This window comes from Meriones unguiculatus, chromosome 19, assembly GCF_030254825.1.
Source record: "Meriones unguiculatus strain TT.TT164.6M chromosome 19, Bangor_MerUng_6.1, whole genome shotgun sequence".
Lineage (NCBI taxonomy): Eukaryota > Metazoa > Chordata > Mammalia > Rodentia > Muridae > Meriones > Meriones unguiculatus.
Genome location: NC_083366.1, coordinates 47,748,583 through 47,764,366, shown reverse-complemented (window position 1 = coordinate 47,764,366; position 15,784 = coordinate 47,748,583). Strand labels below are relative to the sequence as shown.

The 15,784-nt window shown below is 44.7% G+C and overlaps 1 long non-coding RNA gene across 1 annotated transcript; it reads right to left on the bottom strand.

The window, feature by feature from the left end:
* Positions 1–4,115: 4,115 nt before the first annotated feature.
* Positions 4,116–14,836, bottom strand: LOC132649220 (uncharacterized). The gene is made up of 3 exons (XR_009587661.1): positions 14,645–14,836; positions 7,314–7,404; positions 4,116–7,225 (listed from the first exon to the last, which is right to left on the bottom strand). It is a non-coding gene; the product is annotated as an uncharacterized LOC132649220 (long non-coding RNA).
* Between the last annotated feature and the right edge of the window lie 948 nt (positions 14,837–15,784).

Here is a 15,784-nt window from a genome sequence, read left to right as displayed (position 1 = left end):
AAAATTCCAAAATGTGGCCTCCTAAGAAACATTTGCAGCTAGACTATTCACCCATAAACTGCTTGCACCAAGAGGAAAACTGCAGTCACCATTGTGTCCTATGCATTCCCTCCCCCCCGCCAGAAAGTGCAACCCAGTCACTTTGGCAGAGGGCGTGTGAAGGTGGCAGGGTGACCTGTAAGGAAGGCTATCTAGAAAGCAGGTGGGGACTGACGTTCTGTAGACTGAATGAGGTAGAACTCAAGCCTGGCTGGCACACAGCACAAAGGCTTCCACGAGCAGCCTCCAAGCTTCCTTCATGACTCCAGCCAAGATCTGAAGCCAGCTCCAGTCTTTTGAAGCACAGAGAGGGGCATCCTATGGTGGACCACCCACCCGGTGCCGGCCTCACTTCTCATGCAAGCCTGTTCATGGCAAGTGCAACACTCTGGGTAGGGTAGACTTGAAGTGATTTGCATTAGAGTAGCAGGATCGTGATTAAAGCACTTGCAGTATTCCATATTTTTTTTAAATAAGTCCAAGGGTCCACACTGCTCCTGTGTGTTGATAAGGTGCTCTTCTCCCTTAACAGAAGAAACCTCAAACACTTCACACAGTTTTTCTCTTGTTTTGATTTTTTAATGTTTATTTTCATGCAACACATTTTATAATATTTTCCCTCTCCCAAGCCTTTCCAGATCCTCCTCACTTGCTTACCCACCACAATTTTGTTCTCTATCTATCTATCTATCATCTATCTATCTATCTATCTATCTATCTATCTATCTATCTATCTATCTCTATCTTTACCTCTCTTCCTTCATTCTCCCCTCCTTCCCTCTCTCTGTGTATGCATGTATCTCAAAACAAACTCATTAAAAAACTGAAAATCAAAGCAAATAAGCAAAAGACTGATAAGGAAAAAAAGAAAGAGAAAGAAAGAAATTAGATTCTTAAAAGTCCACAAAAATCTGTGCTGGTCAACTCCTCCTGGGCATGGAGCCTGCCCTAGAGTGTGGGTGATATCCCTACCAACACCCCACTGGAGATAACCGATTTTCCATTTGCCAGTGAGTATCAGTTGCAAATAGCTTCTTGGTTAGGAGTATAACCCCTTCTGGCTTGAACTTGTACAGGTCTTGTGCATGCCGCCACAGTCTCTTTGGGTTCCTATGTGTAACAGCCCTGCTGTGTCTGGAAGATACTGTTTCCTTGAAGTCATCCCTCATTTCTGGCTCTTTACAATCTTTCTGCTTCCTCTTCCGCATCGATCCCTGAGCCTTGAGCGAGGGATTAGATAAAGACATCCATTTAGGACTGAGTGCTCCGAAGTCTCTCACTCTGCACATTTTCCAGGTGCGGGGCCCTATGTTAATTTCAGTCTACTGCAAAAAGCAGCTTCTCTGACACTGATTGAGAGAGGAACTGTTCTGCATCCCAAGCCAGTATGGCCACTGTGGGTCCCTGGCAGAAGCATGCCCCCCAGTCGAGAGGGATTGAGGTGAGCTAGAAGAGAAGGCTGCAGGGGCAGCCGGAAAGAAGTAGAGAGATCTGAGGTCTGCACCAAGAGGTGGAGTCCCCAGAGAATCTCTTCACGCATCTTGATTTACTAATTAACATCGCCATGTATCTGAAACCGGAGGGGAAAATATGGCCAAAACATAGTTAACTGCTCAAGCACAGGAAAGGCATGAGAAGGACTAGGAAACGAATCTGGATGTTAATGCTTTATATGTTCCAATCTGCTCTTCAAAAGATCCCACCACAGCAAAGCACAAGAAAGAATGGACCTAAACTACCTCGAGGATCCATTTGTTAAAGGCTGGGCTCCAAGCCTGTGTGTTGTGGGAGGGTGAGTAGTAGAAAGTTAAACAGGTAGGACGAAAGCGAAGGTCTTCCAAGTAGTGGCAAACTCTTGAAGATACGAGAAACCCAGACCCTGCCACTTTCTCTTGCTTCCCCCTCAATCCCAGCTGTGAGGTGAGGGGTTTGTCATGCACTGCAACTGTGCTGTGCTACCTCACCTCGACACAAGCCTGAAGCAATAGGGCCAATCAATCAATCAATCAATCACAAACTAACCCTCTAAACTGAGCTAGGTAGACCTTCCGTCGTCCTAAGCCCATTGCCTCAGGTGCTTGTTACAGTACCGGAAAAGCTTTCTAAGGAAGCTGTCTGGTGACAATGATACTCTACTTACCTGAGACCGAGTGGCCAGCATGGGAAGGGGAGGGAACTGGGCAAGCAAGGTCACAGCCTTTACATAAAATAGGTGCCCTTCTGAAGCGCAAAGGGGACAAATGACCATTAAGAGACATATCACCCCCTGACACACACACACACACACACACACACACACACACACATCTCCCTCCAGAGACTGGCCATGAGATCAGAGAGAGAAAGGATGGCCCAGATACCATCAAGCTTCCCAACCTTCGCTGTGTTGGACGGAAGAGCAAGGACAGGAGGATGTGGCCCAGGATCTCTGTCCAGGAGCTGAAGATCCGCAGACAGCAGCCCAGAGCAGGTTGGTGAAGACATATCAGGATCTTCATGGCTTGTTCGAAGTTTTCCTACACATTTTCTTTCTTCTCATTTCTATTAACTTTGCAAGTTAAACTGTCAGGCTGATCTTGAACGGGTATAAAATCGCTGTCCCTCCTCCCGTGCTGAAGCCAAAATCTATTTTGGTTCCCATAAAACTGATCAAATTACAGCTTTTGGCATGTTCCTTAACTAGGAAAAAATAGATTGGATTAACTAGTGCCAATAAACTAAGTATTTTCAATTAAATTCTAACATTAGTAAAAATATCAGCCCCAGCAGACTAAGCCCTAGCCAGCTTTACAGCCAGCACTGTGACCTCTAAGCAGCTGTCTGCAAACAGCCTCCATTACTCACACGAAACTCCAGACAATAAAAGGAATTACTTGGGGTTGGGGGGGGGGACCAGCATTTAGGCATAAAGACAGCTGTGGTAGCCTTGGGTTCTCCCATACCAGATCATTTCAGCTTAAACAAACAAAACAAAACAAAACAAAACAAAACAAAAAAAAAAAAAAAACTGCACTCGCTCTCACTGGGCTCTCAGGGATCCCTAGTAGGGGCACCCTACTGTTGTTGAAGGCCGACAAAGTGATCCCAGGGTCCTTTGGGTTTGTTGACATGAGATGGTGTACTCCAAACAGCATGTTCTCACTGCTATCCAACAATTATCAACACTTAAGTCCCAAAAAGCAGTGTGCAAAGGTCCTGTGGCGTTTGTATTAGCACCCCCATAGGTAGCTGTTTTTCCCATCCAGAGCCCCATGCAGAGCTCCAGGTATGCATGGACTTTAAGAGGCCACCCAAGGAAACTTTCAACCACTCAGATGTGTAGGACTGTTGGAGCACCCCACTGCTAAGGTCATCACTGAGTTTAGGACTTTGTTCCCCTTGTTTAAATGAGAGCCTTAACTAGCCACTGATCTTCCAGTTCTCCATTCAATGTTAGTGTGCCCAGCCCACAATTTACAGAGGAAGTTAAATAAACGTGATCCTGGAGTAAAGTTATCCGTGATTTACTTAGATAGACCATCATCAGGACATGACTGCGCCGTCCCCTGGTCAGTACTTTACTGCGTGTAGAGAACACGATCACAGGAGTACACAGAGGACCTGTCCCTGAAACAGGGACTCTTCAGGCAGAACACAAGGCACTGCAGATAGAAATAGAGCAAAAGATGCAAGTGGAATGCTCTGTGTGACGGTAGAACCCGCTCCACGGGTTCATAGGACACCCTCCATGTGTAGGACACCCTAAGTGAATAGGATACATACACCCTGTGCGGGTGGGACACACTGAATGTTTGTATGCCCACAGACAGAGGACCGGCCTCACACCCCAAAGGCTGACACTATTGCATGACAGGAAACAAACAGAAGAAATGTATTAACCACTATTGGTCCCAATTTTAGAGTAAAGATTATGAATATACATTAAGATCTAATTAGACTGTAAATGTCTGTTAATATAAGACTGCTTACGTTGGAACTGATTTCAGATTTTGGAGCAAAAGAGAGAGAATGGACAAGTTTATGTTTGACTATTCCAACTGATCCAAAAGAGTCCACACTAACAAATGATTAGCATTTATTTTATGAATGTAAGCACTTTGACTAATTCTTCTTAGTGGGTTGTTGATTTTTTTTTATTCACCCAATAAATCAATTTCATGTGCTGAAGTGAAAGCAAAACGCTTTTGCTTCGAAGTGATTAGTTTCCTGAACTGAGGCGTGTTTTTGCAGAGTGTCCAGTAACTAGAGTACTCTTCAAAAGTTCAAGACTCAAGCCTCATCATTTACGGTATGCTGCAATTGTCTGAGCGTTGCAGTCACTGGCAGGGTCCAATCCGGAAAACTGAAGTCCAACTAGGTGTTTTCTACAAAGGAACTTTGGTACAGGGACTTGTCCCTGTATGTGTTGGGGCTTTACAAGCACACATGTCTACCTCAGCGATCCGGAGATGCTGCCTGAACACCCCCATGCCCAAAACTTGAGGCAAGAAATGCTATAGATTGGAGATATCTTTACATTTGGAACGTTCATATACCCATGATGAAATATCTTAGGAGCCGTACCCCAAATCCAAATGTGAAAAATCATTGATGTTTAGTCTATACATTCAGTGTGCCGCCCGAAGGTCACTTTATACAGCATTTTTAGTGTATCTGCAGTTTTGACTGCAATCCATCAATGAGGTCATGCATGGAATTTTCCACTTGTAATATCATATCAGCATTCCAGAGGTTTGAACTTTGGAGTTCTATAGATCTTGAGTTATGTCATTTAGTCTGAGATAATTGTGGAGAGCAGTTATTATCCATGGGCTGTGGACACAGAAAACTTAGACGTCCGTGTCCCTCAGAGCTCAGAAAGAGAGCTCAGCGGAGCTGAGGCTTAGACAGACATTTGCAGAGGGAGGATGCCTGGTGCTTGTGCCTCTGAGGAGGCATGACAGAGCAGTTCCAGGAAGCCAGAAAAGGTGAAAGGAAAGCAACCAAGTGTAGTAGAAGTTTCCGTTCCCTTAAAACCTCAGTTATGGTATGTAAACATGTTTTCGTTATAATCCCAAGTGTGGGATTTTAGTTTGTTCACAGCTGATTATTGCTTAGTGAAGGGGCTTGGTCTTTGCCAGCTGGAATTAGTTGGATTCTGAGGACTTTGAGGGGTATAAATATGATAGACCAGAGGATGAAGGCGCAGCAGCTTGGAGGAGGCAGAAGAGGACTGCTTGCTGCACTTGCTGACTTGCCAGCTTGCTGCTTACCTGGACTTCCAGATATCCTGATGACTGAGATTAGTATTGTCCCCCCACCCCCCAAATCTTTCAGCCCTACCCAGCAGACAGAAGTAAAGAGGGCTACGTCCCCTTTCCCTTCCAATCTTCTTTTTTCCCTACCTGCACATGGGGGGTTGGAAGGGAGGTATAAGCTTTAAGGAACCCCAACATAGAGTAGCATTTGAAAAACTAGTGCCTATAACCAAGTACTCACCAGGGCTCTGGGGCATAGCACCAAAAGAGCACCTTGCCCAAGAGGAGAAAGTCATTGTCCTCTTCCAGACTCTCACCTTATTTTCCCTACCCCTTGCTGTCACACTCTGACTAGGAGATTTCAGGCAAAAGAGAACAATTCCAAACTCCATTCTTACAAAGCAGAGAACATACAGGAGGATCTGAATCGAAAAGACGGGCCTGGGAGTGTAGCTCAGGGGTTGGGAGCTTGCTTGGAGTTTGTGAGCCTTGCATTCTATTTCCAGCATCAGAAAGAAAGGGCACAGAGTGTGTTTGGCCCATCCTGCCATCCTTCCTTCCTTCCTCCTCTGCTCTGGGGCTGACTAAAGTCTACTGCATAGCCTTCTGTGCATTAGAGACAAATGACATGAAACTACAGGAGTGTACACACAAGAATGTGGTGTTTGCCACTTCCGGATCTGGCTGTGATATCTCTCCTATGTGCAGTTCCCTTTCTTTCTTCTTGCATGGGTTCTGATGCTATCACCACAAAGTGCTTACGCCTTCTTGCGTACCCCCAGCAAATGCGTGGGAAGCTACAGAAATATTAGGACTCATTTATCACAGCTTACGGCAACCTATTCTAACACACAGTGGTAACTGATTAGGACTTCACTATGCAAAGGGAACATCTTTCATGGTCAAGTGCTGAGACACCTTTACTCATTCTCAGGGTCTTGATTCACAATTTATGCTTAGGAATGATTCAAAGTACATACTCCTGCTTTAGAAGCTAGATCAGTTGGTTTGAAAACCATGCCATGATATCCATTCTTCTTAGTGCAGTTGACATGTGACAGCTCTCCTGACTCAGAGTCAAATGCACTATAAGCAAGATATCTGTAAATCACCCTAGTTTCTATGAACATTTCTAGCAGGGTCTTTTTTTTTTTTTCTGTTAGTGTTTGCAAAAACAAGGAGTATAGAAAAGGATGAGGGGGAAAAGCAAAAAGCGCGTAACAAAGACAAAGGGCCTAAAGAAAGAAGAAAGATTTTGTTGAATTAATAGTTCCTGGATCCTGATGATAATACAGGAATTCTTTTCTTTGAATGTCATACATCTATGGAAAACTACTGATAATCACATTTTAAGAAATAAAACTGAAAAGGATTAGAAAAACGTGGTACATGGTACACTCATTGTTTGGGGTTTTGTTGCTGTTTCACTCAGTAGTATTTTTCCTCCCCCTTGTGCATGCTCTAGCAGTGGTGAGTGTTTCATAGGAACTGGATGGGTCACTGCAAAGAAACTGGCCCCAAAGCTGTGGCTTAGGATTCCTGGTCTAGTTCATTCACTTGGGCTTGCTATGGCCACAGATCTAAAGATGCTTCATTCCAAATTGTGCAATTGAGGACAGCATGAAGACATCGGAAAGCCTGGATGACTGGCAATATTGCAGTCCTCTAGGAAGTTAACTTAATGAGAAAGTACTCATCATTATGGGAATAAAGCAAATTCTGGAAGCTAGCTGGCAGAAGGGGGAAATTTTCTACTTCTCTGATTAAGAGAACTGAGGCTGGAAAGATAGCACAGCAATTAAGAGTAACGACTGCTCTTCCAGAGGACCAGTGTTTGAGTCCCAGCACCCACGTGATAGCAGATCACCATCTCTGACTCCAGTTCCAGGGGATTTGATGCCCTCTTCTGGCCTCCACGGACATTGCACACATGTGATGCTTAGACATACCTGCAAAACAACATACACATAAAAATAAATAAATAAATCTCATTTAAAAATTTTAAAAAGAAAAGTATTGCTTTTATGGTGGTCTTACCTGTTCCTCATCGGTACTGTAAACAGTGCACACAGCATTGGAAATCACCAGGGATGCTCCCAGAGCGACTGAGCTTAGTCAGTGTTGAGCGCTGCTGATACGAATTGGATGAGATAAGAAAGCAGGTTTATTCCTATCCCATCCGTACCGAGCTTACAATGGTAACACACCTCAAAAAGTCATGTGGGAGAAAGGGTTACTATTTCACTCTCAAGCGCAGTCCATTCAAAGCCCATTTAAACATATTCCTTGCTCTCATTGACAATTCAGTATTTCCCCAGGAACTCATTTACCGGTTCTCCTTGTAAAACTTCCGGCAGTGTTCTAACAATCTATTCTGTTAATCTATACTGTTAATGTGGAATTTCCGTTAGTCATTGCTGTGGGTGGAATTGTGTCCCTGAATTTTCATGTGTTGAAGTCATAAGCTTCATGTGACGTTGTCTGGATATGAAGCCTTTGGTAGTCACAGGGTAAGTGATGACAATAGCATCTTCTCAGTGTGACTAGCATCTTTCTACACTATCGAAGAGAATGTGCCCACATTCTCTTCTTCCTTTATCCCTCTCACTCTTTCACTCTTCTTTCTCTTATGAGGCTTTATAAAAAAGGCAGCTCAAACACAACTCCAAGGACAGGAGCCCCACAAGGAACTGACCCTGTCAGCATTGCGGTGTTGGGATTTGAGCCTCCAGAACTGTTAGTTCAAGCAAGTATCTTCGTATTGTTTTGTTATAGCAGCTCCAGTGACTGGGCAGCCATACATAGGCATGTGTATCTAATGTATTGCCACAGTCATCTTTATGTTTCCCAGGTACAGGCGTATACACACAACACTAGATGTGATGGACAGACAGACAGAGACAGGGAGCTGGAGCTCAAACTAAGGCCCCTTTGCTCATTTTAAATGTCCATGTGGAATAAAGAGATTTATAAACCCAAACCAGGAAATTCTCTGTCACTTCTGAAAAAAAAAGTAGAGAAGGGAGTGGCCCAACAATAATACCTTTTCTTTGCCCTCCTAGGGTGTGGGCTGAAGTTTGATTTGATTAGGAAATACCCACAAGCAAAGGGCAAGTGGTTGAGTAGGTCAACGCAATCTCATTTTCTCTCCTTACATAAACTCATTAGCAACATCATCGATTACAGTCATCGCTTACAGTCCTGGGCTGTACTTCCTTTCCTGCTCCTGCAGGACAGAACAGTGAGAACTGGGCTAAACTCTGCTCACAGGTTTGTCCCTGAGAACCTCACAGAGTTTTTCTGTCACAATCCCTTGGGCTTGTTTGTGTTTGTCACCTTTAAGCAAAAGGACTGGGATCCCATGGGCATACATGCTGTATCATCACATCCCCTGGCCCCCAACACAGCTGCCCTGTCACCTCAAATGTTCCATTCCTATCCTCTCCAGTGATTCATGTCACACCCTCCATGTACTGCGAGTAATCTTAATAGGGCTGCAGTTATTCTCATCCCTAATAACTTTATGGTGTTTACATAACCTTGCTTTGATACTGCTATTGACTTTGGAGTTATAATTGCTGCTACTAATTGAGAAAACTCAATGACAGATTGAAGCAAATGGACCAACCACTATGTAGGAAACATGCAACAGCCGTCATTAGAAAGCAAATGGCACAGAACAGTTTTAATTAGACGTGACTAACACCAACTGCCTCCACTCTCACGGTGACTATGGCCAGGAGCTCAAAATTACAGCCAGTCGTATTGTTACATTACCTGGTCTGATCTTGAGGAGGGTGAGACTGACACAGGCTTCACTGCTCTCTCACTCTCTTGCTCTCTGTGCATGTATGTGTGTGTGTGTGTGTGTGTGTGCATCCATGTGTCTCTCTCTGTCTCTCTGTCTCTTTGTCTCTCTCTCTCTCTGTGTGTGTGTGTGTGTGTGTGTGTGTGAGAGAGAGAGAGAGAGAGAGAGAGAGAGAGAGAGATTTTGGCTTTGATTTAAAATTAAGCAGTGGAATATTTACTATTTGTGTGAAGAAGTCATTCCAAAAGGCTTTTAACAAACCACACTAAGTCACTTGGAGCTCTTGCGAGAGCTACTCACCTCTCTCACTGTTAGAGGCCAAAGCTTCCTCGCATAAAAAGGAGCAGGTAAGAGATGTGTCCCCTGCTCTCACTCTCTGAGATGGAATTTGCCTTCAAGGTTCCATATAATGAGTAAGTGTGGCCCAAGTACCCACCAAACGGCAGTGATGGTTCCAATGCTTTGTTTCAGAAGTAATCCTCAAATAAAGTCAGTGCTCAGAGGCCCCTGCAGCAACTTCCACTGGAGTCCAGAATTCCTTCTCCTGCCGTTAGCCCTGAACAGTTATACTCAGCAGCAGGATCCAGCTACCTCTCCATGGAGTTCTCCATGGCCTGCACCCCACGCCCTTCCTCCCAGCATGTCCTTAGCAGCACTGTGCTGAACATCCCCGCCTGGGTCACTGCTCACCCTCCAGACACAGGTGGCAAGAGCTGTGGTCAACCTCTCCAGCCCTTGCTCCTCCGATTCTTGCGGTCAGTTCTTCAGCTTATCAAAGATTAAGACGGTTCTCTGCTCTGCCTCTTTCTCAGCTTCTCAATTGCAGAGCTTTGGAATATTGTGTACTGTCTGGCCTTTCCATTCCTGTCATCACCCTCTAGGATGTGACATGCCTCCCTGGTTTCCTGGAGCTTCTGGAATAACCCACTTGCTTGTCCTGCTTCCTCTATCGCTCCTTCTGACCATAGCTCCAGGCAGCTATCCCCTACTCACCGCATGTTTCAGTAGCCCCCACACTGTAAAATGTCAACCACAGCTGGGGACTGACTGGATGTCTGAAGACGCTCTTACTCTCCTCGTCTGCACATTTTCATCAAATGGAATCACGAGAGCCTCCTCCTACCACCTGGCAGCACTGACGATAGAAGCTGCTGGTAGGTTGGTCACTACTCGGAGTACAGAACTGGGACAGCAACTCTGAACTCACCACATTCTGGCTTTGTAGTTCTGAGCTTGGCAAACCACTGAATTTTCTCTGCAAACATTTCATCATACACGGGAGATTCATCATCGTTTGTATGCAGTGTTTGTTGGGTACTTGAAAATTGAACATCAATGGATGTGGTGAAAGGAACCATTTTATTGAGTCATCTGGGAATGAAGGCTAAGGTCTCCTGGAACTTTGCCACTGGCCCAAAGCAACTGTGAGTAAAAGGAAAAAGCCCAGCCCAGAAATGTGGAAGGCCACATTCAGCTGGGGGTCAGCAAGAGGACTCCATCTGCTCAAGCAGCGAGGAGGCTGTGGCTCTGCAGATGACTTTCCTGCTGTGATTACAGGGGAAGATCTCACCTGCAAGGGGGCTGCATGCAGCCATGCCTGCAACTATAGCTACATGCATAGAGAGATGCCGGGAGAGACAATTCCCATCACTGCAGTGTAGCCATCGACCATCACCCACACCCAAGTAGTCCAAGCATCTCAGAGACTGAGGCAGTCAGCTGAGAGTATTTCACAAAAGCAAACCGACTCCATGCCCTGGATGGACCTCCTGCCATCCGACACTGACTCTCTCATCCCTTAGGGATTCTTTCTCTCAGAGGCCAATCATGGTGAGCCCTGACCCTCCTTTTCAAAGAACAGACTTTGGGCAGTGGATACCCTGCCCACCCGCTTGGCCCTGAGAAGAGGCAACAGCTTTTGGGCTTTGAAGCAGTGCTGTTGCTGGCCTCTGCAGATCTCCTTTCTGCTTACTAACTTACTCTCCATCACTCAAGGATGGGGGTGGGAGAACTCTTCTCTGCAGGAATTGAGGTAGCAGTTGAAAGATGACAACCTCATTACAAGGTGCTTTCTCTTTGCTTTTTGTTTTCATTTAGTTTGTTTGCAGATTACCTCCACAATGTTCATGACAAAGAAAGAGTAATGGAGCCCAAACAGTTTTCAAAGTGGAAAGAGGACTGGCCTGATGCCCACCATGTCCACTAATCTCTGCAAGGCCCGAGGAGGCAGCCCCTGCCGGGTCCCGATGTTGTGAGTTCTTCATTTAAGTCCCGGCATATTGCTGAATTTGCCCTTTTTGTTGCATTTTGGTTCTCTCTGCTTTGTCCTTGGAAGCCCAGGCTTTGGGTTGCAAGGAACAAGAAAACCCATCAGAAATAGTGGAGACACACGAGGGTGGTAGAGGGTAGAGCGTACCACCCCTTGAGTGTCCAGTCTGTTCAGTGGGCCAGCCTTCCTCAGAACAAGACAGGCGAAAAACTCCTTCACATTGGCACATTTGGCAGTGTGGCCATTTTCTTTTCATATTTCTGTGATTCTCAAACTAAGCATTCCAGAGTTCTTATTTAAGAAGTTAAATCTGAGGTATTGCTTGAAACCGAAACAGGGTTTTCAAGTATTAAAAATAAATAATGTGAATTGTCCCTTTAAGGACACTTTTTATCCCTTTATACACAAATATATCTTTAATGTGGTTAATTTAAAACTCTACAAATACAAAAGAAGAAAAATCTTATTCTACAAATCTAACATATTCTTTGGTATCTTCGTGGCTTACACACACACAGGCAACTCTCAGATGGATGCTGAGAATCAGGAATGGACCTTCTCATTTAAAAGAATTTAAATTTTATTTTGTTATATATGTGCATATGTGTGTATGTGTGTGTTGTGAGTGTATGCCATGTGTGTTGGTGATAGTGGAGCCCAGGCAAGGAGGTAAGATCTCCTTCCAACTTAATCTGGAGTTTGAGGCAGTTGTGAGCTTCCTGGTCTGGGTGCTGGGAATTGCTCCAAGTCCTCTGGAAGAGCAGCAGATACTTTTAACCACTGAGTCACCTCTCTAGACACATGAACGTACCTGTTTACCTTCTATTGTTTCTGGGGGGGGAGTGACATAGATCCCTTTCCCTACATTGCCTATAGGCTGAAGGGTTCAGAGAAGGGATATTATATTCCTGAAACATCAAGAATCCAAGTTCCTGACACTTGTTTCATTTCTGGTAGGAACAATGATCTAGCAAAACAAAATTCTCCCCCCGCACCCCCGAACACAGGTAGCACAACAAAATTTAGCAACAATGACAACAATTCTAAAGCTTTTCTTTAAAAGAAAAAAAGACCCCCAGTATCCTGGATGAAATGTCAAACAGACCTCTGTGAGTCTGAGGACAGCCTGGTCTATATAACCAGTTCTAGGCCAGCCAGCGCCACATTAGTAAGACCTTGTTTCAAAAACAAAGCACACTGCTCAAGACTCCTTCCTTAGGAGTAAAGTGTGGCTGTCTACAGCTTGGGTGAGTCAACCCTTCTCATGGCTGCTGTTCCCGGATCCAGCAAAACAGCAAGGCCACTGCAGAAGTGGAATGACCATGACCAGACGGGTGGTCAGTTGGCTGGGTGGATAGAAGAATGATGAGCAGAGGAGTGGACAAATGGATGGCATAGAAAGTAAGTGTGCTTGCTTAAAGCAAACAGACATGATTACATTCTCTCTCAGTGCCGTTCACATGGTCTTGCCTGCTTTGAGTTCCTTAGGAGAATTTAACACAAGGCCGTCCTTTCACTATGTAAAACGTTTGTAGTATGCAGGGACAACGATCTTTCACCGAGTATACTCACCCTCGTTCCCCTGAGACTAGTCTTGTCTCATCACAGGATGTGCCTCATCTCCAGGAACCCCTAAATCCTGGGGAAACTAAACATCTAGCCTGCCCCGTTAGCATCAGATGCTATTTTAAGAATTCGCAGCCCGAACTTCTGTCTGTGTTTAATATCATGTGGTCACTCAAAGTTACATCATGAAGTTTTGAGTGACGCATGTTTTAAAATCCAGATTACATTCTGTGATCTATGGCACTCTTGTGAGAGGTGGGGATGGGGCCGGAAGCAGTGGGGCTGGTGGTTCCCACCCTTGCCAGGACATACCTCTTGCTTTTGCAAGACTTCCTGATTGCCGTTCATTGTACTGAGGCTTCTGGGCCAGGCCATCATTTCAGCAGGCTAGCATCTTATTCTTTTATATGCCTCATGCCCCAGCCAAAGGAAAGTCCCTCAAATTCCTTACATGCAGAGCCTACCCACCCTGAGCTTCCTGCTTACACATAGCCAACAGTATGAGTTCCAGCCCTTTTCCCTCTCAACCTTGAAGTCCAGGGAAATTTCACTCCTCCTAACCCCCAGCACTGCCTCTACAAAGCAGGCTCTTTGGCCCTCTGGTACATTTCAGCACTCCAAGGGACCCAATCAATCTCATGCTCTAATGTGGTCCATCTCTGCCCACCGCTGGAGAGGCATAAGAAAAGAGACTTCAATCTTCCCTGCCATACTGAAATGAATTTTGTGGAGACTCCATCCCCACCACTCCATTCAAGGTGAAACTATCTCTTCTCCTGTTTCTGTTGTTTTTCTAAAGATATTTAGAATGAAAGTAAAATAACCCACTGAAGTGTTTTCACTATGGTGAATGTAAGCTGCTTTAGTATGTAGTAGCCCCTCATTAATTCTGTTCTACCTTCTCCTTTTTACAAGGCTGATATCTTAAGAATGTAAGTGGACCCCGATCTTAAGGTCTGTGGGACTTTGAGTGGTATTTGAATTTGATATCAAGGGAGGGAGGGATTCTCCAAAGTAGCTGAATTTAAAGTGTCTAAGGAACTTTAAGTGCCAGTGAGACTCCACGTCTTGCATCAAAAATTAAAGCTTATTTTTCTACATAAAGTTACCAAAGAATTTATCTAACTTCATAACTTTTAGAGCAGTTATAAGAATAAGTAAGTAGATAGAATTTTCAAATATGCTCAAGCCAGTGTCCACACTCTTTGCTAAATGGTGGCTTATCTTTTCTGTAAACTCATCTGAAAGGGACCACAGAGAAAGAACATCCACTACAATGTCTTTCCACTCAGGACCAGGACACTGGAACCATTACTTGGTGTTTACTCTTTTTTTCCCATACCCATCACGTCATGTTATCACAAAAGACCATTTCAACAGCTTTTGTGGGTTCCGAAGAAATAGCTGTCTCCTAAAGGTGTCTATGCTGTGACTTTTCCCTGCCATTGATGGCTCCAGTTGCTTCATGGCTGCTCCCCAGTCTTAGAAACACAGACATGGGTCAGCAATGGAGCCCATTTTGGCAATTAGGAATATTCCCACTGGGGAAAGTGATGACTAGCTTTTAAAACCCTCGTTGGCTTGAGAAAAGATACTCAAAGCAATGTTTTGTGAAATTCCCATTGTCCCAAAGCTGCCTGATTTTGTGCATTTTCCCTGATGGAAAATAAAGCATCTGATTGCACAAAAATTGCACGGTGGGAGTGGTTTGGGAGTATCGCCTACCTTTCTTTTTCATGGGTTTGGAACAGCAGTCCTGAAGAAGCTGAGAAGGAACCTTAGAGAACATTCAATGACTCTGGTCTTTTTGACTCATCTCCTGCCTGGGGCCGAGCAGTTCAGTTCTCTCTTCACTTCAATTCCAGTAATAACATGCTATAGGCGATAAAGCAATTCGGGACCATTAGTGAGAATCCTACAGCAATAATGAGAGTTATGAACTCGTTCACAAACCTAAGACACAGCGTGTATCCTACTCTGCCGACAATTAGCTTATCTAGCTGAGCAAACTTTGACTTCAACATATAGTTCCACAGTGCCTGTAAGTGCAAGCAAGCACATTCTTTGCTGTGATAAGATCTGAGCCGGTCTTAGCAGGTGGGGCTAAGAGGTATGCTGATTTTCAAATGGCTCTTTTCAAATGGTCACGGGAGCACAGAGCATTTGAGCAGTGTAAAACCTAGGGTAGGGAAGTTTGCCTCCATTTACTTAGTTTTCCTGTCAGTGTTTAATGGAGACAAATTCCTTGCAGGCACAAGTCGGGAAGTGTTCTGGTATCCTTGTACTGAGTTTCACAGATTACCCTAGGAAATGGGTTTTCTCATAGGGCAGGCTAAAACCACAAAACTACAAAGCTCACAGAGCTCAGATGTGAGGCCGAGAATCTTTCTGAGCTAGGAAATGGCCTTGCCACCTCAAGCTGCCTGGAAAGGAAACTGCAGGTACAGGGTAAAAGGACAGAGTAACCTGTGAGCATGAGTCTCATGATGCTGTGACTCCAAGTTGGATAGTACCTTTGTAGATGTCTGAATTCTTGACTGCACTCTGAACACTAGAACTTCTCCACTGCTGGTCAGGAGCAGCATGCCTGGGGCTATACTTAAGTTAAAGAAAGGAAGACAGCTTCCATTTCAGGCACCAGGATTGCATTCTAAGTGAGAAGTAAGAGAGATAGGTTTCCCTTTGTATAAACCAATTACTATTAAGCTGGTAAACGCTGTTTATGCTAAGCACTGTTGTACAGCAATGTAAACCTAACAAATAAGTGATAACACTGCACTATGACCCTGCAGTGGCCTCTGGCATGCACCAGAAAGCAGAAAGGTGTACGGCCATCTTTGAGAAGAGGGGTCCATGCTCAGAGTC